Source organism: Lepidochelys kempii, chromosome 4 (assembly GCF_965140265.1).
Source record: "Lepidochelys kempii isolate rLepKem1 chromosome 4, rLepKem1.hap2, whole genome shotgun sequence".
Lineage (NCBI taxonomy): Eukaryota > Metazoa > Chordata > Testudines > Cheloniidae > Lepidochelys > Lepidochelys kempii.
The window spans coordinates 64,881,790-64,907,652 of record NC_133259.1 but is presented as its reverse complement, the minus strand read 5'-3'; the positions used below and the strand labels follow the sequence as shown (position 1 = coordinate 64,907,652).

At 39.1% G+C, this 25,863-nt stretch overlaps 1 long non-coding RNA gene across 3 annotated transcripts in view; it reads right to left on the bottom strand.

Annotated features, from left to right (window-relative positions):
* Positions 1 to 809: 809 nt before the first annotated feature.
* Positions 810 to 25,863, bottom strand: part of LOC140910493 (uncharacterized) — a 62,225-nt gene continuing 37,171 nt past the window's right edge. For 2 of the 3 annotated variants that reach the window (XR_012158608.1, XR_012158606.1), the window contains one exon: positions 15,343 to 16,238. This is a non-coding gene — a long non-coding RNA (uncharacterized lncRNA). Of the gene's footprint in view, positions 1,942 to 15,342; positions 16,239 to 25,863 lie in introns of those variants that run through there. The other variant, XR_012158607.1, reaches the window with a different exon arrangement.

Genomic DNA, 25,863 nt, shown 5'->3' with positions numbered 1-25,863 from the left:
GCCCTCAATAGCTGTGCTAGTCACATTTAAGGGAAGGATACTTCAAGATAAAGTAACTTTAGTACATCAGATATCCTTCACCTTAAGGAGACACAGAAACCAAGGGATTTGATCTCAGTGATGAGTTATTGCCTGGCCAACCAGTAGAAAGCTGGGAAAACTGTGGGTCAGAGAAAAAATATCTTGCACAAAGACTGTTTCATGCTAGATTAAGTTTTAGACTTTTAGATATGTGTTCTCACTTTTGTTTGTAACTATTTCTGACCTAAACTTGAACTCACTGGAAACCTCTCTCTTTTTGGCTAAATAAGTTAATTTTACTTTTTATTCTAAATCAACCCAGTACTGTGTTTGACTTGAAGTGGTTATTAACACCAGCTAACACAACAAGCTGCTGTGTTTTTGTCTCTTTAAAGGAGTAATGGACCTTATTACTTCTCTGAATGTTCCAGGAGAGGGCTGGACATTTCAGGGTGGACAGTTTTGGGTCAATGTGAAACTGGGGGTGTGTTGGGGTCACTTGGCTAGTAGTAACCCAGGCTGGTGTAGACCAGAATGTGGCTGTGGTATAACAAGTAATCTGCTGGAGTCCCAACTGGTGAACCAGGGCTGCTTAATACACAAACACTCATTGCATGCTTGTATGCTGGCTAGGAGAAACTAGACAGGGAGCTACAGCAACAAAGCATTTTAAGGCACTTGGGGTTATAGGACAAGTGGTGATACAACCTCTGACTGGTCTGGTTTGAACTCCAAAACATGACAATTATACAGATTAGCAATTGGGGACAAAGGCAATAACAAGCAAGGAGATCAAGGTTATAAGTACACTTTTTAAAATGTTATCTGTCTGTGATCCCTCTGTTCTAATCAACACTAGCAATGCTTTTTCCACTTTTCCTAGTTTCCTCCTTCCCCATATATGCCACATTCACCTCCATAATCCCCAGCAAGGAGTGAGAATATCATTCGGAAACAATATGCTCTATAGTCCAAAACCTATAATTAGTCTCTCATTCCAATAATAATGTATGGGAAAGGCCGGGATCACCAGAGAGGCTAACATATTGTTCCATCTGCGTGATAGAAGGGGAAATTTAGTACTAATACTGATTTGTTCCAGCTGGTTCATATTAGTTTCATTTTTACTTTAGAGTTAACACAAAATAAATTTCCCCATTTGAGGATGGTACAAGAAGGAATAGTGAAAAGAAGTTATCTGGCTGAATGCAAATGTCAATAGTACATATTCTCTCACAAAATTCAAAATAAAATCCTTTAATGTAAAAAGAAATAAATTGTGAAAGATAATCTTTGCCAAGACTGTAGTTAAAAAGTTGAAGTAGAATACTTCATTGACTTTTCACTTCTTGGGTAATAGGAAGTTCCTTCACAAATCCAGATTATAGCATCATATGACTAAACTCTGGCCCCTTTGTGTGCCCCAGCATTAGGAGAATAAAAGGGATACCCACAATCCCCCAAAGAGATATTTCCAGAACTAGAATTGTGGACCCCTGGACAATTACTCCCACTGATTCTGTGCATTTGTGTGGATAGAAGTGAGCTTTAACTGGTTTGCCACACCTCTTAATTGGATAGAATAAAAGTTAAGGGGCAAAAAAAACAAACAAAAAAAAAACCAAAACCAAAATGGTTGGGTTACATCCACAGTCCAACTCTACAAAGAATTCCAGTTTCTCTGAATATTCCAGTCTTCCTTGTCTTCACAGGTCACCAACGCAGTAGAGAAAAGAGGTGCCTGAGAAAAATCTCAGCCAGTTCTAGGTTGAGTCTTGGTGGTGGACTAGCAAAGGATTGTGCTGAGGCCTCCATTTCTAGTGATGACCTTCTGAAGCCTCACCATTCACTGGTAAATATGAGAGTGGAAAAAACCTTGGATCTTCCTGGCTCACTCCATCAGGTGCAGAAGACATCCACCTAGAAATATTTGTGAAAATTTACGTCTGGAAATATATGTTATAAAACAACTGTATTTTCCCCAAGCTTATTTACCCTACACTCCTTAAGAGGCAATGTATCAGTGTTCAGTTGACAAGGCAGATGATGGCATATCCAAGCATAACTACCTTTATAGAAACAGCACACAAAGATAAATATTTGCATATGATAGCTAGTCTTTGTAGAAAGCAGAGCTTGCAGCTGATGACACGAACAGTTTCAAGATCAATTCCCCAAACAAGACTACTTATAGATTAGCTGCTTATCACTTACAACTTCCCGTTTTACATGTGACAGTTACTTATTACTTTTGGTTGTTGCAAATTTCCAAGCACATATTTGCAATATCCAGACTTTCCATACTGCTATTAGTACATTTTATAGTTAAAAACACTTGCTTTGATAAACAAGATATTACATTAAGAAACTAAACTTTCCATTCTGACTACTATCAATAAAAGCCAAACATCTTAATTTCTTCATTCTATATTATTACAAATTATTCTGAAAGTTTTCTAGGGGTTTGCTTCACTTAATAGATCTTTGCTTAGCAATAGACCCTTTGTTATACATTAACCTTTTGTTATCCCCCTCCCGCCCCGATCCAGTATTTTAGCTCCTAAACCTTTCATTAGGATGTCAATGCATGCCAGCTTCTTTTAAAGGTTTGCCAATCTTTGTGCAATTAGCAGCCAGGTTTGGTGTGGACCCACTCACTCCCTACTGGTCTTGGGGAGGGATTAAAAGTTTTGTTCAAAACCACACGAAACTCAGCAGATTTCACTTGAATCAAATCTAGAAATCAAAGCAAGATGCAGGGGTTGTGTCCACACAAACTGAATCAAACAAATGACCAAGAACAAGGTTAAATCCCCTGAGAATGGGTATCTTACTTTTATGCAGTTCTAGTCAGCATGTGTGTGGCTTCTCTGAACTTATTTAGTCAGAAATAGTGTTAAATAAAAAGGGATTTCTTCTCTCTTTATCAGATTGTTTTATATCAATTGCTATATTTTACTATAAAACATTCTTTATTGTTGCATAATTCCTGTATCACATTGCTGTTTATACTTGACAAAGATGAAAAAAGCTATTAATACAAGTACATATTCCATACCACTTATTCTACTTTCTAACCATAACTGCTATCGAGATTTATCACTGAGAAAGAGTCACAAGACCAGAACATCTATTAAGTCATGGTGATGGTGTGTGACCCTACACATGCAACAAAAAAGTTAATGTATGCCTGATAGTCTAATTATGTTATCTGGCTGCACCAGGAGGGTGGTCCAGGCTTAATTAAATATGAAGACCAGCTGGGAAAGGAACTGAGTTGTGACTATGAAGGAAGGACATCTGGAGCAGAAGGGGATTGGGTTGGCTGTGAGGGACTAGAGGGAAGGGTTTGGCTGTTTGCTCAGGCTGGCTGTGCTAAACTGGCTGGTCAGGGGCAGATGGAAGTGATAATACATTATACTAAAACCAGACTAGAAAATGTGGATAGGAAAAAGATTGAGGAAGACTAGATGCAAACGAAGAAAAAGAAAAGAGTAGATTCTTTAGAATCAGCAGCAGGTACAAGAAGTGCGAAGGTAGGAATGGGACATAGGCGAAAATTACTTAATAGTAAAATCCCTAGCTAAGAACAAAAAGATAGGAGACTTTAACTCCCTGAGGATTGCAGAGTGTTTCAAAAAAAGTGTTTAAGACACAGTAAGAGCTAGGAAACTACCTTCTGGAGACTTGTTAGTGGAATGCAAAAGCAAAGAACAAGTAAAGAAGCTCCTCAAGATAAAGATACTAGAAAGCTAAAATAAATTGTCAGCTACCCCGATTCCTAAGTGAAAAAAGAGGGGTAGTGTATGATGTGCTACTTGAAGTGCTAGAAGAGAAAATAAAACAAGGAACAGATGAAGAAAAGGTGATACATGATAAGAGGCTAATTAGCAGAAAGGAATATGATAGCCCTCAATAGCTGTGCTAGTCACATTTAAGGGAAGGATACTTCAAGATAAAGTAACTTTAGTACATCAGATATTCTGGACTCAGCCATATATACCCCCTTCATTGAGATGCTACAGGGTCAAGATTTGGTGTCACAGCAAATAATTGCAAGGGTAAATTATGGTACAGCAACTGTGGAGTTGACCATTCATAGAACAAATGTGAGGAAGGGAAAGAACAAAACTTCTGTAGCTGTGGAGAAAAACACAGGTCAACATATGGAGGCTGTGCTGAGGCAAAGGAAGCTAAAGAAATACAAAAAACAAAATAATTAGCATCTCATATGCAGAAGCTGCTTGGAGACATCTAAAAGGAGGAGAGAAAAAAAGTAGATCAATAGGGGAACAGGGATTAGCAAGCAACAAAATACTGGGAAGGAAGTAATGAGTGATATCTGAGTAAAAGGAGATGAGATGCCAGTTATAGAACAAAATTCATTGCATTTATGATTTGTCATAAATTTGTTGTTCTCAGACAGGAGAGAAAACAAAAACAATAAGAATTATAGATATAGCTGCTGAAAAGTACCTATGAGTGAGCAACCTAAGTGAAGAAAGAATTGAAGGTTAAGAGAATGGGGTGGTTATTTTTAGCTAGAAAGCACACAGTTGTATAGCCCATGGGCAGGGATTAAAGAAACGTTATTGATATTGAAAAGAAAGCCTGATATACTATGCATACAAGAGACTTGGCTAACAGAAAAACTAGACTATAAAATCCCATGATATGGTATATTTAGACATGATAGATTAATAGAAAAGAGTGGGAAGAATTCAAACTACCTTGAAGTATTGTTTAAAAAGCTCAATATTGAGTATAATGCTATTGAGATACCAATACAAAAAAATCCTCCTGTCTCTCAAACTGTATAATGTTTATAACCCCTGCAGGAAACTAGATGCTGAAAGAATTGTAGATGTCATATGTCCATAAATTATTTGCAGTGATCTGATCAGTCACAACCGATTTTGGGGAAATAGGACAAATGATAATGGAAAATATTGAGCAATTTTTGAAGATAATATTTTAATAATATTAGATGATGGAATACCTACAAGTCCAATACAGCAGATAGAAGCCTTTCTTGGCTAGACCTGGCAATAGCTTTTAGTAACATAGCAAGCAAATACAGCTGAGAAATTTACAGAGAGGAGGGAATGGGTAGTGAACCCTTCCCGATGTTAATTACTTATCAAGGAAAAAGAAATATTGAAGACAAGAATAATATCCCCCCTTGGAATCTAGAAAAAGTAAACTGGAAACTCTTTAGACACAAAAGTGAGGACTATGTTTGTGAGCAGTGTATAAGTGAGGATATTAAGCAATTTTTTAGTAATGTTACTATAAAGACAGCCTGCCTAACTATTCCAAGGAATCAACCATAATTAAAATACGAAAAGTGTACCATGGTAAGTAAGGAAAAGAACAAGGCAGACAAGAAAGCAAAATCCACACTAAACTGTGAGGACTGCATGACATATAAAAAAACTAAGACAGTTGGACAAAGGTCTATAAAAAGGGCAAAAATAAAAAAAGAAGCTGGAGGAAATACTGTGAGAGAGTAAATAAAGATCTCAGTACATCAGAGGAATACAAGGACTGTCAGAAAATTAATGGACTAAAGAGTAAGAGCAATACAATACCTGGCCTTCTAGTTGAGGGCCATGGAGTAATAAGCTCCAACAAAGGAAAAGTGGAAATTCTGGCAGCCAGGTTTCAAAAAGTCACTAATAATGAGGATCAGAGGATAGAAATTAGGGAAAGGAAAAGAATGTTCCTTAGTAATGATTATGAGATGAGGAGGTAGGAAGAGGATGTAGATCTTATTTTAAATGAAAACTTCAGTATGAGGGAAGTCCAAAAAAGGCATTATAAGGAACAAAAACACCACACCAGAGAAGCACAAAATAAGCTTTGAAATGCCCACATACCTAGGTGATGAAGGCCTGAGGGTAATATTGAAATTATACAACACCTTATGGGAAAAAGGGGAAATATCTAGGGAGGAGAAATATGCAAGTATTTGAGGAAATGAGTTAGGAAATGAGGCAAGATGTGCTCTAGGCCTGAGAAAATATACACTAACTGCCCTTACAATGTGTTTAGGTAAAACTATGGAAAAACTGGTGACAGAAAGATTAGTAGAACGCTTAAAAATAGGCTCATAGATGGATCACAAAGTGGGATCAGAAGAGGTAGGAGTCTGATTATATGTACAATGTGGTCAGACAAGCACAAAAAAGCTTGAGAACCAAAAAATCTTGATAGTATCTTTCATGGGCATAAAAAAAACCGATAATGTGTTATAGAGAGAAAAACTATTATATAAAATTGTCAACCATAGGTATTAAAGGCAGAATGTACAGATGGATAAGGGATTTCCTAAGCAAAAGAACCATACAACGCTACATAGGGAAAGCCTTTTTTCATCATATATTATGTTACAGAAGGAACTCGACAGAGAGTGTCATTAGCCCCACTTTTTTTCAGATCACGATAAATGACCTTTCAAAATAGATGAGTACAGGCGCAGTCACCAACTTTCCTTGGTGCCGGTGGGTGCTCATGCCTCCTGCCCTCAGCCCCGCCCCTGGCCCTACCCTACTCTGCCCCCTCCCTGCCCCTATTGGACCCCTCCCCAAATCCCCGCCCCAGCCTCGCCTCTTCCCTGAGTACGCCACGTGCCTCCTCCCCCCCCACAGCTCAGGGGAGGAGGTGGAGGTGAGCTGGGACAGGGCGGGGAGTTGCTGGTGGGTGCAGAGCACCCACCAATTTTTCCCCGTGGGTGCTTCAGCCCCGGCGCACCCACGGAGTCAGTGCTTATGAATGCAGGAATAAGGAATAAGCATCACATTATTTGCTGATGACTGTGCCATAGGGACCAAATACAGAAACCTTGAAAGTGATTCCATATGGTGGCAATGATGCACTACAGAGGAATATAGAATGAGGAAACAGGAGAGGCTTCAAGTTGTCCATTGACAAAACAATGGAAGTGAGGACCTTCACAACACAGACAATTCAAAAAGAGGTAAAATTTTATATAAAAGACCAGCAAATAAGCATAGTGGAAAAAGTACAAATTCTTAGGTCTGATATTTGATAACAAGCTCACCTGGGGAGATCACACTGAAAATATTGTAAGTGCAAGGGCAGAATCAACGTACTTAAAAGTATATCTGGACCCTCCTGCGGAGTGGACAAGAAAATGGTGCTAATGCTGTACAGAGCACTAATCAGACCTATTGAGTATGGCTTTAGGTCAGCATCAAAAACAACTCTGAAAAAACTAGACTGTATCCAGGCAGAGGGATTGCATATAGCATGTGGTTCCTTCATTACTATGTCTCTCTGTGTGTGATGCCAATAGCAGATGGAGAAATGCCTATCACTCTTAGAATGAAGCTCCTGTACTTAACCTTTTCAGCCAAAGTACTAGGTAATAGTGAAGATAAGACTAAGCTAATATATACTGATTATTGGGAATTAAGTGGAGACTGGGTAGGACAAAAACTCAAAAATTCCTCATGTATGTAGGATAAAGAATCTCATTGACAAAAGCACCTTAAAAGAGGCCAAAATCTATAGCTATGGGAAAATACTCTAACACTGGAAAACCATCGCCATTGAAAGACATGGTACTATATAATAAAATAAACAGCAGGATCATGATAAATATACAAGATATAGCAAATCAATAGATCTGTGATAAGTGGGGACACTAGTGTCAAATAGTGATGGCTCCAGAGAGTAAGGAAGCAGTAGAAGGAAGGAAGCCAGAGAGTAAGGAAGCCATGGCCATCCTGTCTGATTCCTTATAATGCTGCAGGCACTATACAATGGCAAGTCTGACAACATAATGATGTGCTTAAGGAAATATTACTGCTAACTGAATTGGTGCAATTGGATGTGACCGTAGCAATAGCATGGGTCTCAGCACATGTAGGAATAACTGACAACAAATTGGCAGACAATGAGGAAAAAAAAAAAGAAGCTATTGAGCATGAACAAGACCTTCCTGAAACTGTGTGTAGTGCTTGTACTAACAATCAAGCACCAGGATAATCAATTTAGGAAAGCCATATCTGTGGAGAAGTGGGTTTCTATTGCTTGTGTAAGCTGGGTACCCCAGACAGCTATAGGTCTGTGGCAACCCAATTTGGGGTTAGGAAGTTCACCGTAAGGTTTGTGGTTATGGAGGTTTGTGAGGCAATTGGCGCTGTGGGGTTTACCCATGGGTGGTTGGCATAAGAACTATAACAGAAAAAATGGCTGGTTTTGGAAGGGATTTCCAAACTTCGCTGGGGCAATCATTGAACTCATACCCCAATAGTTTGCTCACCACAAGGGGACAGTGAGTATATGAATGGAAGAGGATACTAGTCTACCATTCAGCAAGGCCTTGTGGACCACTGGGGCATATTCATGGACATTAATGTGGAGTGCACTGGAAAGGTTCATGATGTCAGGTTGCTGAGGAGATTAGGGTTGTATACAATGGTGGAAGCAGAGACTTTATTCCCCAGGTATAAAATTGTTCTATATGGTATATTTCTAACAACTGTTTTGGGGAACACTGCATATCCACTCATGACTTGGCTAATGAACCTTTAGTGTTAGGATTTCAATTTGAAATGCAGTAGCTGCAGAATTGTTATGGAATGTGTGTTTGGTAGGCTGAACGCTTATTGGAGATATTGACACATGTCTCTATACCATGTGAAAAGTGCTGTTAGAATATTGTTGTGCTTTACACTCCACAACATTTTTGAGCGTAAGGAGAACATTTCCATCCTGAGTGGGCTAAGGCCGGATCTGGTTTGAGAACTGTTTACAGGCAGCTGGATCCAACCTACATGCACACAGGTCCTAGTGGGCTAAGGAAATGGGGGATGTTATATGTGCACACACCACAGCAAAGCAGGAAGAGAACATCCTTTTCTTTTACCAGCTGTACATGTAAATGATGGAAAATAAATAGATACTTAAGGACCCACATAGCTTTGTAACTCTGTTTCATTTTGAATTGCTATTAATGATGCTCTGTTATCTGTTCTCAGGTGTCAGTGCGCACATTAGGTAAGGCAGTTATTGCAGGGAAACCACAGTGTGCTATTGGCTTGATGTTGGTTAACTGCTGTTGATGGTGGTGGTCGTATTGTTATGCGCTCACTGCTGCTGCTGTTGTCATTATTGACATCTGTATGTAAGGCAATTCATCAATTTACATTCTTATTAGAATCATTAATGAGGTAGGAGTGCTGATGGAAATACTCTTGGCCATTGTTACTTGTGTTTTTTTGCAGGCCGGGAACACATGAAACTCCATTTACGAGTATAGTGGTAACCCCTCTTTAATGCAATGATTTCAGGTTTCTCTTTACACTGGTGAAGGATGCATTAGCACTTACTTTGCCACATTTAGTGGTCTGAAGTACTTTACAAAATAACACATTTCAATGCTTAATTAAAACCCTTTCTTCATAAATGTGCTACCTGTGGAATTGATCCTGGGACTGCAATACACTTTATTTGTGTGCCTGCATTTCTTTTCTTTATTTCTGAGGTGCCCCATCATTAGAGACCATTGCTCATGGGAGTGCTTGAACATTTGCAAAGTGCTTATGAGGGAGGTTGGAGGGGAATAACTTAATCACTATGGTCAGTGGTAATGTGGAAATGTAGCCCTTGCAAGGTGCAATTAATACCTGTTGGGACTCCCTTAATTTGTTAGTTACATCGCTTGAGGTGGGGGAATGGGTTTTGTAACATAGAACTGGTAGACACCTTGTGATTACCATTATATTGTGGGATTGTCTGTTTGGTTTTTTGTCTACATGCTCAACGAACACATTAACAAAGGTATTGGATTAATCTACAGTGTACGCTTCTTTGGGTGGCATCCATGTAGTGTACATACCTGTGTAGCTTCCCTCTCTCCTTCCTCACCTTGCACAGGTATAAATAGCAGTGCAGACGGTGAGGTAAGGCTCAGGTGAGTAAAGACACACCTGAAGGGTGTGAATATGTATTCAAATACATACCATACATGTCTCTTTACTCACTCAAGCAGTGCCCTCCCATCTAAACTGCTGTTTGAGCCCTTCCCTGCCACAGAGACAGGGTCTGGCAGGGGAAGACAGCAGAAAAAGGCTCAGCCATGACAGGCCCAGGGGCACAATTTATTTCTAATTTTCAAAGTGTTCACAAAATCTTGCTTTTGAAGCAGAAATGCAGACCCTGTGCTTGTGGTTCAGTGATTGATTTATAACTGTATTTCTTGAATGATAAGGTGGGTGAGGTAATATCTTATTGGACCAAGATCTGCTAGTGTGAGAGAGAGAGAAGCTTTCAAGCTTACACAGAGCTCTTCTTCAGGTCTGGGAAACTTATGCAGAATGTCACAGCTAAAAGAAGTTGGTCCAATAAAAGATATTGCCTCCCCCATATTGTCTTTCTAATATCCTGGGACCAACAGGGTACAACACTCCATACAACATTTCTCTTGAGCAACATTTCAGCAGATGGAGAATGGCCGGGGGGAGTGGGACGGACTTGGTGTTTGGTAAGGGGATGTGGTGGGACAGTGCCACTGTTTCAATGAGGAATGTCCCAACAAACAGACACACCAAATGAATTTATGAATTTGCACCATAAAAAGTGAATATTTCTTCTGCTCTGGCTGAAATCGTGGAGTATTTTGCCCAGATATTGTTGAGCATCTGGGTATGGTTGGCACAAAACCATGTGTTGACATGTTTACAGTGGCTAGTGAACTCTAAGGGTTTCATGTTAATTGGGCATTGCATTAATGCTTCTATTTAAGCAGGCAACAAAATATTTAAATTGATTTTTTGTTTCAATCAGAAATTAATTTGGATAACTGAAAATCGGAAAGGTAATTTTAGTTATATATATTCTGGAGCTTCCTCACAATATGGGAATAGTTTATAATGTTAGAATATGATGATATTAATCTGAAAATATTTTAAAAATAAAGACTTACAAAGTGTAAGATAATTATTTGCCTTTATCACAGCAATTTATTATTGTTTCGATTAGAACTAATAGTGAGCCTTGAGGAAATGAAAACAGATGTTATCGCCAGTCTTCCATTATTTCCCCAAGGCAAATTTCTCCTCTGAACTGCACTTTATACTACTTATCTGCAGTGCAGGTTCCTATTACATATTCTACACTTGTTCCATGTTCAGAACTCCAGGAGATCTGCTGTGCTGATCACAGAGTCAGTTTTGCCTTGAATGCTGTTAATGTTGTCATGTTTTAAGAAAGAAATTGTTACTGCTAAACTTATAAAATAGAAAGTTAATTTTAATTATTAGTAGGGTGGACTAAATAGGCCATCTGATCTCCTACCACTGCTCATCTAATACTATGATGATATGAGGCACTACCATTGTTGAACCATATTCAATTGAAACATAAGTATAAGATCTTAACATAATTCAGATCTCTGAGAACTTTACTACAGATAAATGGCAAAGTAAAATAAAAGATGGGTTTATGCTTATATATGTGTGTTCTCTCGAGCTTCATTGCATGTTTAATTTTAGGATTCAGCAGAGCAGTGAGTAACTGGAAATGATACTTTGAAGCTCAATAAGATACCCAGTAGTATAAATTATACTATCCCATGTATTAATGCAGAACAAAGCAGTAATTAAAACCAGTAGGCTATTTGCATTTCAACCCATTAGGTGTCATGGAATAGCATTTTATGCTATTCAAAAATCTGCAGGTATACAGAGAGCAAAGGCAGAGATGGTCCATCCATTATCCTAATAGTAATATCTCTTTTGAAGAACTAATTTGATGCTCTCGGTCATTTTAGTTATGAGGGACTCCTCACTATGAGAGATGGCGCCCGAAATGTTACAGGCATAACAGCAGTGATTAGTCCTCTTACAACACCAGAAGTATTGGTGGCCTGAAATGTATTAGAGTTACTGAAGAGAAATGTGTATTGTTCAGCCCTTCACTGGAATCACTTTGTACATAAAGTAATCCAATGTTTTATGTCATCTTGAACATATTGATATCTTTGACATTTGCACATTCACTATATTTTGAATAGGTTTATTACTATTAAAATGATGTTTTGAAGAACGCCTTTAGATAGCATTTGTTGTCTGTTTGAATTGTGAATAGTAAAGAGGACAAAAATAGCAAGCAATACATGAAGATGGGTTGTCCACAACACAACAGTAGTTATGAATGATAATGTATACTGCTGCATGGTTTCCCTCCAAAATTGTCTGTCTGAGTTGCCCACAGCACTCATGCAGTCAGTCAGGGCCACATTTTTAACAGATGCCTAAAAATAGAGAGAGATGTTGAGGCACTTTTGAAAATCCCCCTTGTGTGTCTACCTCCCACTGACTTCAAATTCCTTGGGACTTTAAAATCAATAGGGGTTAGGCACCAGGTGGGATTTTCAAAGGTGCCTAGGCACCTATCGGTCTACATTTAAAAATCTGGTGATCTGTGCCTATACCTGCTCTGCAAATGCAGTGCACTCAGTTCTTTTTCATCTCTACCGCCACCAAAAATGTAATATTTAAAAATCTAAATTCATGTGCCTACAGCAGATAGGCAGTGGTATCAAAAAATGCCCTATTGCTAATGATCCAGTGTTCTAGATTGCTGGGAGGCATGTAGTGTAGGTCCAGATTTGCTGAATAAATTGGGGTTCTCATGAAGCCACGTAACCTCTGCTGAGCAGCCCCTCATCCTCCTCCCAGACTCCAGATAATATCCAGAGACTCATTTCCCTTGTACCATCCAAAGTGGCTGCCTCTGTAGGCTTGAGTTTGGAGAAAACAACCTCTTCTGCCACCAACAATAGGAGCACTATGGGAGGTGAGGGAAGGAAGAGACACCCCTACTAATGGAGCCCAGCCATCTATATAGCCTCTTCCTCTTTCCACTTGCGGGGCTTGGTTTTCTGGAGCAGCAGGCACTCTGATAGAGAGGGGAGAAGAGGTCTGCTGGAGGGATTGTTGCCTTGCTCTCTGGAGCAGGTAAGGGCCCCAGCATAACTGAAAGGCCATCTGGCACACTGATCTGTCCTGCTTCCTTCTGAGAGCAGAAGAGAGGGGAGAGTTGCACACTGGAGAAAAATGGGACTGCACAATAAAAACAAACAAAACACCCAAGATATGCTGGTGGCTACCTGGGCAAGTAATTTATGTGTACTGGGTCAGTGCTCCTATTTATTCCTGTCTTAGTGCATCTCACCACTGATTCTTAACATTTCTCAGCAAAATGTCATTTAAAAACTTATTTTAAAATAACATTTGTAACAATTAGCACTAGCTGTAGAGATTTTTTCATCCGTCAAACACTTTACATAAGTTAACTTCACAGCACTACATGAGGTAGGTAATCAAATAGTTTTTCAGGTTGCTTTGAACTTGAAACTAAAATGCTCAAAGGATGGAAAAACTCACAGAAAATGAATCCCATGATTCCATACAAAGAGTGTCACTCCTCATTCAGGAGACCTTGTTTAAGTGTTTTATTATGCTCTCCAAATTTAATTGTACAGGAAGAATCAGGGACTTAATATTTAAGTTCCCTGTATATTTCTACAAACAATGCATAATGGCAGTTTAAATTATTGTAAATATAAAAGTAAAATGATCTATTTATCTACGCTAACACTAATGTTCCATAGATTTAGCTATTAGTATGGGTGAAATAATGGTAATGCTTTTTTCCTTAACATACACAAATATATGAAATTTTCCACTGCTGCAATGTGGATCGTTAGCTTTTAAAACTGTTCCGATGAATACAAGTGATGAGTTAAGAAATATGGAAATCAGAGTCACTTACTGCTGTCCACATCTACGGCACATGAAAGAAAATATCTTTCAAAACTTAAAGGAAAAAGCTTACACAGATACGTCTTTGATCCTAGGAGGCTTATTTCACGATTCAAATATATTAAAAGAATAACGACTTGCTGTGATTCCTGACAAATGGGAAGAATAATAAAACTTTACATGAATGCAGCATATAATCTTTTCTTCCCAGCATTTTATAAGATTGCCATCAAAAGAGAGTTTTAGTACATAATACAGCTGTTTGAGAATATGAATAAAAAAAGATTAATATTAAAAGTACATATGGATTGTATAATTAGTGGACCAGGGAAATAGCAATTTTCCACTGCTGCAATGTGGATCGTTAGCTTTTAAAACTGTTCCGATGAATACAAGTGATGAGTTAAGAAATATGGAAATCAGAGTCACTTACTGCTGTCCACATCTACGGCATATGAAAGAAAATATCTTTCAAAACTTAAAGGAAAAAGCTTACACAGATACGTCTTTGATCCTAGGAGGCTTATTTCATGATTCAAATATATTAAAAGAATAACGACTTGCTGTGATTCCTGACAAATGGGAAGAATAATAAAACTTTACATGAATGCAGCATATAATCTTTTCTTCCCAGCATTTTATAAGATTGCCATCAAAAGAGAGTTTTAGTACATAATACAGCTGTTTGAGAATATGAATAAAAAAGATTAATATTAAAAGTACATATGGATTGTATAATTAGTGGACCAGGGAAATAGCAATTTAAATAATTCATACTAGGAAATGTTTACATTCATACTAGGAAATGTTCACAGAGATGGAGCAGCCATTGGCACAGAGTTGCCAGTTGGGAGGAGAGTTACTATGTTTGGTCACAAGGAGGTGGTCTAGGGGTGAGTGAATTCCTTCACACACCTAGAACACTTGTATTCAAAAAGAAGTAAAATGTGTACTTTATCTCTGTATGTTACTTTTTTTGGCAAAATTCTAGATTCTCCCATTTATGAGTCAGTTACACTTTCACATAACTTTAAGAATTACTTTGATTCTAAAGTAATTCTAAATTTGTTTCTATCAATCAATAGCAATTTGGCAAAATGAAGGACCGACTTGCTTGTGCTTGACACCTGGAGAAGACAAAGTACCTCTGCACCTGCGTGCAATGGGAACATTCCTGCAGCTAATGGATCTATCTTGTCAGGAGACAATATCTCTTCACATTTCACATATCTTGGATATAGAACCATGAACTAGAGACTAATTCTGCTCCCACTAAAATCAATCGGTAAATTACACTGATTTCACTAGGGGTAGTTTTTAGTAAAGAATGCAACTTTATTTAGTGCAGCTGACCCATTATGTTTCATCAAAAGTCTTAGTCATTTTCAGAGATTCATATTCCTCCCCAGTAAGTGAGTGTTTTTCAGTTATCTTTATGTAGAAATAGGTATTATCTAATTTGCTGGCAGCACATTTTCAGATTACAGTTAAAAACAAATCTAAAAATCAAAACTTTTTTATGGGATTAAAAATCAAATCAGAATGCTGAAATCCTTAAAATATATCTTCACCTTTTTAGGTCAGTTTGCCTATAGGAATTGCTGACGATTAGCTCTTACCTATGTAAATATCACTAATTAAATAACTTCAGGCATCTATTTCATTATTTAAATGGAACATGTATTAAAAACCAGTGACCACAAAACTCTGTTTCTATGGTTACCATTATGAGACTGAGAGCATTCTGTCAATGATAAATTTACTGTGATCATGGCTGGAGTATTGTTTTCTTTTCTTTCTTTCTTTATTTTTTTTTTAAATCTGAATCTGTGACATCTGTTTAAAAAAGTCTATATTCTATAGTGCACCCATACCAGAAGTGTAAGGGAATTGAAGATCATGGTTGACAACAATATGTACGTTGTACAGACTATCCAAACTAGAGTTTTCTAAGCTGCCTCACCATTCTGACTAATCAGCTAAAGCAACGATTGACTCAGCCAACACTGTCCACAGTGGTAGCTACAAATGGTATTCTAAAATGAAAGTTAAGCTACTTTAGGGCCCACTCCCACTCTTCTTAAGGTCAGTGCTAGTTTAAAACCTGGTTGTAAACAGAGCTGGTCAGGAAATGGAATTTCTGTCTCCAGGGAAGTGCTGACCACTCGCCTTCTAAAAACCAGATCCCTTTAAAATGTCTCAGGGTAGGTAGCCAAATCCAAAATACTCAGAATTACTAGTCGCTTCGGAAATTTTTCCCTTGGTTTTATCACTCTCATCTTTATAGAAACCAGACAAAGTAGCCCCCTTTTCCCAATACTCAGCCTGATGAAGACATTGGTCGCCTGCATTTTAAATGGCTGATGCTTATAAACGTCCCTCGGCTCTGCATAATGTAGATGAAAGTTGCTGTAGATGGCCCTAAGGAAAAAAAAATCACTTTTTTTTTAAATTCAAACTGTCAACAACAGTACTGTGTATTTAAAATTCTACAAGCATAAAAAAAGGGGTGTTTATAGTTTCTGGACCTTCTTGACACTGTCTAAATTAAAAGCACTAAAAAGACTGAAAGCAGGCAAGCAATTAGTGCAAACCATGTCATACAGTCACTTGTGGTATTTTGAAATAGTTGCAGTACAAATGTAAATTTCCCTCTCAAGTCTGACCTGAAATCAACAAGTTCTTTATGTGAGGAATGCCTTATGGTGGTGTGTGTTTTCATCATTAAATAATGCAGTATGTTTTTAATATCATTTTTGCCCAGTTGGGAATTCTCTTTGATCCTCATTCTTTTCAAAACTGTTTACTCTGTTGTAAGGGCATTTGAATGAGCAATACCATCTGCTCATGTTAGTTTTTGAATCAGATGTTTTAGCTTTTGTTTCCATCCTCTACATCAGTGGTTCCCAAACTTGTTCCACCGTTTGTGCAGGGAAAGCCCCTGGCGGGCCAGGTCGGTTTGATTACCTGCCGCATCAGCAGGTTCGGCCGATTGCGGCTCCCAGTGGCCGCGGTTCGCTGCTCCAGGCCAGTGGGAGCTGCTGGAAGTGGCGCGGGCTGAGGGACATACTGGCCGCTGCTTCCAGCAGCTCCCATGGGCCTGGAGCAGCGAACCGCAGCCACTGGGAGCCGCAATTGGCCGAACCTGCTGATGCGACAGGTAAACAAACCGGCCTGGCCCGCCAGGGGCTTTCCCTGCACAAGCAGCGGACCGGCTTTGAGAACCACTACCTTAAGTGATGTGACCAACATATTTTTTTCTCTCATTCTCTTCCCAGAAGGAGAGCTGTATGTCCAGTGGACTGTGGTGTTCTGGTAGCTTTTTTTCTCAGCTATTTGGGGTGAAGAGGCACAGGGTTTCTGTACCTGTTGCTGTGCATTTATGTTAGATAAGCAGGTCAAAGAACTGCACTTTGGACTTGGAGCAGAAGGTAGTGAGGTTTGTGATGGCCCTTCGTCCCTATGGAGTTCATTTCAGTTTCAGACTGGCTCCTGAAAAAGCTCTCTCTCCTGCACAGATGACCTTTACTCTTAAAGTTCCACTGTGCCAGACAAGTGCAGTTGGCCACCATGGTCTTACGAGTTTTTTTCCAATCTAGTCAGATATACTACAAAAATAAGCCTTCTTTGATACCTCTGATTCATAGTTCATCTAAATTCAGGAAGCAAAGAGGCATACAAGTATGTTTTAAATAAACAAAGTGAATAGAACATTTTTGAATATCAGAAAGAATTAGGTTTATGTTCAATAGAGACAGAGGCGGATTATGATTTATTGGGGCCCTGGCCACAAAGAACTTTAGGGACCCCCATACTGCCCTCACCATAGGGCCCTGCTCCTCCTCTTCCCTGTGATGCTCTGCCCCCTGGCCAGGCTAGAAGCCAGAGCTGGGCCATGTTAAGAACCACCCAGGGCCAGACTTAGGAAAAATGATGCCCTGGGCAAACTTGTATTTTGGTGCCACTGGCCTCCATGGGCTCAACATCATCTGTGGCCCCTCAGGTCTCCCCACTCCCCCAGAGCCCCTCTGCCTTCCTCCAGTGGGGCTGCTCTCAGGCTCCCCCAGCCCAGCCCCTGCCCCTGCCCTGGGCAGGAGGAAGGTCTGGGGATCCATACAGTGACCTGAGCTCCCAGGGCAGCTCTTACTATGGCCTGGCTCCAGCTTCTGGCCTGGCCAGAGGGTGGGGCCCTGGGGAAAGAGGAGGAGCAGGGGTTGGGGCCAGAGTTCCAGCACTGGTGGCCCCCCACTTCTACCGAGGTTCCAGGACTTCTGCGAGGGCCCCCAAATTGGCCAGGGCCCATGGGCCCCTGCATTAATCCACCACTGAATAGAGATGTGAAATGTCTGTACCAAATCTCAGAATGGTCAGAAGGTAGACATTTTTGCATATTGTTGGACATTCTAAATAGCTCCAGTGTAAGCAAAGTTTGACAAGAAATGTTTTCAGCAAAGTTACGTGCGTGTGCTCAAGTATCCTGCTGAATCAGGGCCCTACAGGAAAACTGAAATTGTGGAAAATTTCAGAAAACATTATCCAGAGTTTTGCATAGCTTCCTTTCATGGTTTGGAAAACTTTTCATGTAATGCTTCATTCAAATAGTAGTCCAGATCCTGAGCTGGTGTAATTCAGAGTAGTTCTGTTGAACATACTGACTGATGCTAACTGAAGATGTGGTCTGGTGTTCGCTGTTTCATAAATTTATTCAGAATACATTGTGTACTTAGAGTCAAACAGTTTCGGTTTTCAGGAGAAGTTTCTAAAGAGCAGAAGCCTTGAGCCATGCGTGAAACTTCATGTGCAATTTTGAGCTCAATTTGCATGCACAGTTCCTGCAAATATGTGACAATCAGATAGCTGTGTGCACAAACACTGAGTAATTAGCATATTTAGTGTAGATTATTGGCCTAACGGGCATGTGTGTATTCTATTTGGACCCAGCAGAGAAGGAGACACACAGAGATTGTTGATAGAAATACATCCCTCTGCTGTGCTGGCTTTATTGTTCTTCTGGTAGCAAAACTGAAACTAACCTAAAAAATGAGGCTTTGCACTGTGGAGGAGGGAGTGCTCAAACATTTAAAGGGACAGGGCTTCACACTGTGTGTGCTAGTATCCAAGCTGCATGTACAACTGTGGAAACTGTCAGCACAAACTAGTTGTACAATTGTGTACGCTTTTGTACATTGCCCTTTGCTCCTCAGGTTTTGAAGTCCTTGTTTAGTAAACTACGTATCTGTATGGTTTAATCACCTCTCAAATGTCATAGATTACTTCAGCTTCAGGTTTTCCTCCCTCCATTATGAGTAATGGCAGGGGGGATATCCATTTTACACTGTGAATTTAAAAAATACAAATAAGTGGTAGACACTGAAATGTTTCCATTAGCCGTTTTCTTCTGTTATATCTGGATCTATCACTTTTTTTAGCAGATATGGAGCCTGATTTATTCAGCTATACTTTGAGTTTAACCAATTTTAGGTACCCACTGTGCTCGTGTCAGATTGAAAGAGCTCAACATCTGAATCATTTTTATTTTTTGTGGTTGTGACCTTCAGTAACAGACATAGTGAGCAAATCTAAAGATAAATGATTCAGTGATGCATAATGTAGAGTCACTGAAGGGTCAGACAAAAAGCCGAATTGCCATGTCTTCGCTGCTGATTCGACTTGAGTTAAGAACACACCTGTTATTTGCAGTGTAGGCATACCTTGAGTTGCCATCTGTCATTCCTGAACCTTATTATATTTTTAATTAAGATGTCATTACATTTCCATCAGTTTTTTTTATGATAGAATAAAAATAAGACTAAAAAGTGAGAAATGTTTCAATACATTATTGAGCATCCTGGCTCTCATTTTAATCTAGGCTTGTTACTTCCAGGATGGTCTGTGATATCTGTGTTCCAAGCCTCTGTACATCTCACCTGAAGCAATTGGTAGAATAAATCTGAGGAATTTATGCTGGCAAAAAGGGATGTAATTTGCACACCCACCCCAGTGTGACAGGTTTCAGTGTGGTAGCCCTAGTGTGAGTAGCTGTTCCTGAGGTGGGAGAACCCCCAAGAGATCGGTTGAGTGGAGAGCTTCCTTTTCAGCATAGTTAAGGCTGCCTGGGAAGATGCCATGATTCGATCTATCTGCAAGGTGTCCTGGTCATACTCCCCCTGGAGCCAGTGCCACCGACTTCTTAGACTATACTGATTAGCTCAGGGCACCTCACTAGAGAAGGTGTTGCACTTGGCACAACCCTCTTGTAGGTAGATTATATCTAAGGGTGTTCTCCATATTCATTCATCCAAACTGGTCCCAGCAGAAAGCTGGCAGAAAATCACTTATTTCTCACCTTGTTCTTCAAATGCACTGTCAAGGTTCCTTTCCCACTCTGAACTCTAGAGGTACAGATGTGGGGACTGCATGAAAACCTCCTAAACTTACTTTTACCAGCTTAGGTTAAAACTTCCCCAAGGTACAAATTAATTTTACCCTTTGCCCTTGGATTTCCACTGCCACCGCCAAACTTTATCTGGGCTCCTGAAAAAATGGAGTTTGGACACGTCTTTCCCCCAAAAATCCTCCCAACCCTTGCACCCCACTTCCTGGGGAAGGTTTGGTAAAAATCCTCACCAATTTGCATAGGTGACCACAGACCCAAACCCTTGGATCTTAGAACAATGAAAAAGCATTCAGTTTCCTTACAAGAAGACTTTTAATAGCAGTAAAAAGAAAAGAATCACCTCTGTAAAATCAGGATGGTAGATACCTTACAGAGTAATTAGATTCAAAACATAGAGAATCCCTCTAGGCAAAACCTTAAGTTACAAAAAAGACACACAGACAGGAATATTCATTCTATTCAGCACAGCTATTTTCTCAGCCATTTAAAGAAATCATAATCTAACACATACCTAGCTAGATTACTTACTAAAAGTTCTAAGACTCCATTCCTGGTCTATCCCCTGCAGAAACCAGCATACAGTCAGACACACAGACCCTTTGTTTCTCTCCCTCCTCCCAGCTTTTGAAAGTATCTTGTCTCCTTATTGGTCATTTTGGTCAGGTGCCAGCGAGGTTACCTTTAGCTTCTTAACCCTTTACAGGTGAGAGGATTTTTCCTCTGGCCAGGAGGGATTTTAAAGGGCTTTACCCTTCCCTTTATATTTATGACATGCAATGATTGGAGATCAGACATACATGAGGATCTAGCCTGTTGTGGTGTTTGGAAGGATACATCAGAACTGAGGGAGGAGAGATTGAATACATAATGGAGGAAGTCAATATCATCATGAAACTCTGAGGCACATACTGGTGGTGTTCCAAGGTTGGGGATTAATGAGATAGATTCTGTGGTGGAAGAGGGGCAAAGGAGTCTAGGAAGGCTGATGGGGGGAGTGGAAGGATTTGACAAGATGTGTTATATAATGCCATTGTGATTTGTTCCATGGGATAGATATGTGCACCATTGATATGTGCACCCTCCACATCAGCCTCTGCCCATGGCTACATAGATGGGGTATCAGTCATCTCTACAGAACTGTGGATCCACTTAGCACAATCACTGGGTTTCAGGGATGCCTATGTGAAGAGGACTGGAAACATACCTTTCAATAGCCTGTCAACTAATGCAGCATAGAGTTGTATTAACATTTCTGTGGTGCTTCCTCCTTGCTGGAGAACCCCACTGAAGTCTGTGTGTTGAGGGGAGACATTGCAGGTGCTGCCACATGTGAGAATCCCTGGCATCACAACTCCAATGCAGCTGGGATACCAGGGAGCAAAGAGCTATGGACTCGGTAAGGACACACAGGGCCTCGGCTTTCATGACCCTGCTTTTTACTGGATACTTAAAGGTTGAGGAGATCAGTTCAGAGAATAAATAGGGCTTAGAGGCTGGACTCTCAGTTTCTCTCACAACTGTGGACCTCAAAGATCTTTTTCCTCCTGGCTTCCTCCAAAGAGTTTTCCTGCAGGAGAGCATTATTTAAGCCCATATTATTCTCTTCTTAATGATCCAGTTTAGACCATTGCTATGCATCATGCATCTTCCTTGATCTCTCCACAATGCTTCCTTGATCTTTTTCATTAAAGGTTATAGGTCGTTCAGACCCCTCACTGTGTCTTTGAAAAGGAAAAATATTTTTTCCAATGGGCAGTATGTTTCCCATATCTTAATTAAATTTGTGAACATGTTGCCTAGTTTTCATTTAATTGAATTAGATACTTCTGGAGTTTCTCATAATTCTGTGATGGTTTTTCTATCTGAATAATTGTGTGTTATTGGCAGATTTAGCATCTTTTATGCACATCTTCTATATCATTACTAAATATCTTGAACCATATTACTACATGACTTAATCTCTTGGGCACCCCACTAATTTTTTTCTCCACACTGTCACTTATAATTTCTTGTTTCCTTACTAGTGTTTGATCCATGGTACAACCTTACATCTTGTTTCTCATCCAATGCCTATTAAATTTATTTTAAAATCTTTTGCAAAGGACCATGCCAAAAGATCTGTGGAGGTCCCAATAAATTATATATATTTGTTCCCTTTTGCCCATTATTTTATTAACCTTTTCCCACAATTGTGGCATGTTTGACAGGAATGACATATCTTTGCAGAAATCATGCTAATTTATTCCTACCAGTTGAGTTTCATGCAAGTGGTATTTTCATCTGCTTGTAATATTGCTTTTAACCACTTTCCCCTATACTGAACTTAATTACAATTTCAACCACTGCTACTCTTTAAAAGATAAATCCCATGTTGACCACTTACCAAGTCTCAGAGAAAGGTGACGTTTGAAGGATATATTCTATGTTTGGAATTCAGTAGTTTCATATTTTACTTATTTTGGAATTTTGATAAATTTCATCTGGCTTTCAGGGTTTACTGTTATGAAGTTTCTGAATTTGCACGTACCTCTCTTCCAGAGAGACCTCTCTCACTTAATATCTCTGGTTAGTCTCTTTATTTCTATAGCCACCAAATGTGTGCAGCTCCATATGTGATATTTTATGCACATTATTTAATATGATAATTTCATGTTTGCAAATAATTTGCATATAACCATAAACTTAATCTTAAAAATTAACGGTTGGTGAAAGGGATAGGATTGGCAGCCCTAGTAAATTAAGTCTTCCAGGGCAGTAGTGAGCAAATTTCCCGCTTACAGCTGTCCTGCCAACTTGCTTCAACTCTGAATGGGGATTTTGGGCTAGGAGAAACAGTCTTAATGACCCATGCAGTTCTTGGCCTCTCTGCTGAGTCTGCCAATTAGCACAAAGCATGGTGGGGAGAAGGGAGCTGCAAATAGGACTCAACAAAATATTTAGCTGTTACATGACATGTGACATCTCTGAATTTCCTATTTACACCTTGTCTACCTTAGTTTATTTTCTGTTCTGGGCCTGATCCTATTCTCATTAAGTTAAATGGATTCACTGAGGTATCCATTAAATATACCTTTTGTGGTCTGTCATCCTAATTATAAAAAAACACCAGAAAATTTTGCACCATTTCACAGGGTTGGTATTCTTCAGTCTAGACAACACAAGGAGAGCAATAGCAGGTGTGGGGGTTGCATATCGTGATGTTTTGGCAAAGCTCTGTGGCAGATACTATCAGTCTGTTGCTTATACTTGGCTAGAGGTAAAGTCTTCAATTTCACTATTATTAAATTAAATCAAATCAAATCAGTTATAGACAGGAAGAAATGATAATTTCCCTAAACATAGTGGATTTTGTCTTTCATATAAACTAAAGGATTTACCCAGAGCCCATTGAAATCAACTGGAGACACCCATTGACTTTGGTGGAAAATTACATTAGCTGACAGTGTATCCTTCAGTCTCTTAGAGTTAATATAATTACACTTAACTGTAAGTAACACAATTAAAATAAATATCACAAGAATTGAAAAGTTAAATGGAGCAGGCAAGGGATACATGATATATATTTAGATGAAATCTGAACATGAACATAGAATCAGTGAGCTACAGCAATACCATTTCAGATAGCAGAAGTTGTAGAGGAGAAGATTTTTATACCACCAGTAACCAGACTGTGTACACAGTTTGCTTTTATGAAGCAGTACATGCAAACAAAGTGAGGACTTCCCCAATACTCCTTTCCAATTAAAACGAATCTTTTGATTGTGGTACTGGTAGACCATGGGATATTAGCCCTTAAAACTAAGACACAATTATGTTTGGAAATTTTATTTTACATAATCTTTAAAGATTTCATAGAATCATAGAATATTAGGGTTGGAAGAGACCTCAGGAGGTCATCTAGTCCAACCCCCTGCTCAAAGCAGACCAATACCAATTAAATCATCCAAGCCAGGGCTTTGTCAAACCTTAAAAACCTCTAAGGATGGAGATTCCACTACCTCCCTAAGTAACCCATTCCAGTGCTTCACCACCCTCCTAGTGAAATAGTGTTTCCTAATATCCAACCTAGACCTCCCTCACTGCAACTTGAGACCATTGCTTCTTGTTCTGTCATCCGTCACTACTGAGAACAGCCTAGCTCCATCCTCTTTGGAACCCCCCTTCAGGTAGTTGAAGGCTGCTATCAAATTCTCCCTCACTCTTCTCTTCTGCAGACTAAATAACCCCAGTTCCGTCTGCGTCTCCTCATAAATCATGTGCCCCTTAACCAATGTTATATATTGTTATAGCAGATTATTGTGACAATTCATGAACCTTTACCCACTTTTCACCAGTCAGGCTAACAATTTTAAGTAGGCCTGCTATGCCTCAATTATTAAAACAGCTATTGTCTCTGAAACTGACTGTTACTTACACATATATTCAGGGCTTTGAATACAATAGTGATAGGGTGTGACTCTGTATAATGATTTGTGAAAAGCCCTAATAGGATAGACTCTGGTCTATACTTCTCAAAGAGATGGGCTGAAGTGCAGGAAAGGGAAGTGAAATTGTGTTGTACATAACTTACCTCCTGCATCAATTTCAATACTACATGTAAATTCTTTTAGTATTATTGGGATTTATCTATGTAAATATCTTTAGCAGCAATGGGAGATTAAACTATGCAGTTTAAAGGAATTTTGGTAGATACCGATCCCAAACCCACTGAAATCAATAAGTATCTTTCTGTTGACTACAATAAACTTGGGTCCCATTCTGTTCCCATTTTTCTCCTTATCTCCTGTTTAAGCAGAAGTGCCCTGAGATTGTCTCTATGTGAGGCTGTTATGAAGAAAATTATCACTCTCTATGGTTCAATCTTAAAGAAAATATTCATACAATCTTAAGAAGTCTTGAAAAAATTCTGTTACAAATGTTTGAATGTCTTAGTGGAAAATGTTATTATTTGCTCATTAGTTTCTTCATAAACAGAAAACAAATATTTGGTGCACTCACACTGTAAGAACTGAATAGCATTATCATTCCATGTTAAGTGATGAATAGTTGTAGTCTTCAGATTATGTGGCTTTTCAAGGACATGATATTTACTTTTCCTCAGACAATTTAATCAAAAGAGAACATAATTCTGCTTTGGCAGGAGATGGCAAATAAGTTCTCTTTCTAACGGAGAATAGATTCTTTCCTTGATATATACAAAAGGAAAAAATTATTTTTTTTCCTTCATTTGTTTTGGTGTCAAATATACTCATCAATATTATATTACTGCTACTCACCAAAACTGAATCTATGTTATTTTCAGTCTTATTAAAAGTTATGCAAGATAACTTTGTGTACATACAAAGGATTGCACAATTGTATGGTATTTGCAGAGGTATTGTTTGCTGTATAAGCTTAGTGTCCTATGGTGGCTGTTATGATGACTACACACTGTGGACCACATTTTCAGTTAGTGACATGCAATGTGGTTCCACAAAACTTACATCCACAATTTTAAGGTGTAAGTAGTTGTGCACTAAGTAGTTTCATCTGTAAGTGCTCAGATTTGCATCTGTAATTCATTTGCAGGTACAAGTTTTGTGGACTAATTACAGCAGCAAAAGAAATCAGGCCACAGTTCATCTATCATAATTCATATGTCCCCACATG